Source organism: Mandrillus leucophaeus, unplaced genomic scaffold (genome assembly GCF_000951045.1).
Source record: "Mandrillus leucophaeus isolate KB7577 unplaced genomic scaffold, Mleu.le_1.0 Scaffold77, whole genome shotgun sequence".
NCBI classification, from domain to species: Eukaryota; Metazoa; Chordata; class Mammalia; order Primates; family Cercopithecidae; genus Mandrillus; species Mandrillus leucophaeus.
The window spans coordinates 4,335,917-4,336,569 of NW_012108363.1; the positions used below are offsets into that span (position 1 = coordinate 4,335,917).

At 53.0% G+C, this 653-nt stretch overlaps 1 protein-coding gene across 2 annotated transcripts in view; it reads left to right on the forward strand.

Annotated features, from left to right (window-relative positions):
* The first annotated feature begins 249 nt into the window (after positions 1–249).
* The window catches only part of RNF145 (ring finger protein 145), a 52,003-nt gene continuing 51,599 nt past the window's right edge, over positions 250–653 (forward strand). Inside the window, exon 1 of one of the 2 annotated variants that reach the window (XM_011966688.1) lies at positions 250–454. The gene's annotated coding sequence lies outside the window, so the exon portion shown is untranslated. The remainder of the gene's footprint in view (positions 455–653) is intronic. The other variant, XM_011966690.1, reaches the window with a different exon arrangement.

Consider the following 653-nt stretch of genomic DNA (forward strand, 5'->3'; position numbering starts at 1 on the left):
TATGTATTGTGGGGAACAGTTCCTGCCCTAAAAGGTGGTGACATTTAAATTAGGGTAGGATTGTGCATCTGTGATAGAGACTGGCACAGAGACAGAAAAAGTGGAATTCCTCTACTTTGGGGAGGGGAAAATATACATTAACCTGTTTTGAATCTTAGGCCAAGACCGGGTTTCATACTGCAATAAAATTCTTTGTATCAAACCATGGGATCAAAATTGTTACAGATACTCAGTGAACAGTTCCAATACATTCATTCATCCACTCACTGACTCCACAGGGGTCTGAGTGCCTGCACTCGGTGCTGAGCACCGCTGAGCCATACCGGACGCCAAGGAGTTGACAGTCTAGTCAGTCCAGTCAGTGACGGGGTTAAAACGAATTTTCGCATCGTTGCTACAGCGAAGGCACCGGGGCAGGATCAGGCCTTCAAATTCTCCCACGTGGTCCCTGCAGGTGAGTGTGGGTGTGAGCGCGTGCGACCCGTGGTGTCTGGGAGTGAGAGAGCACGTGTGTCAGAATGGCGCGTGTCACAGTGCGCGTACAGGTGTCGCCGCGGGACGCCTCTCCATAGCCGCCGGAGCCGGGCTGTACCGATTTGGCGAGGCTTATGTCTCCCGCCCACGCACCGGAGGCGGTGCGGAAAGCACTCCGC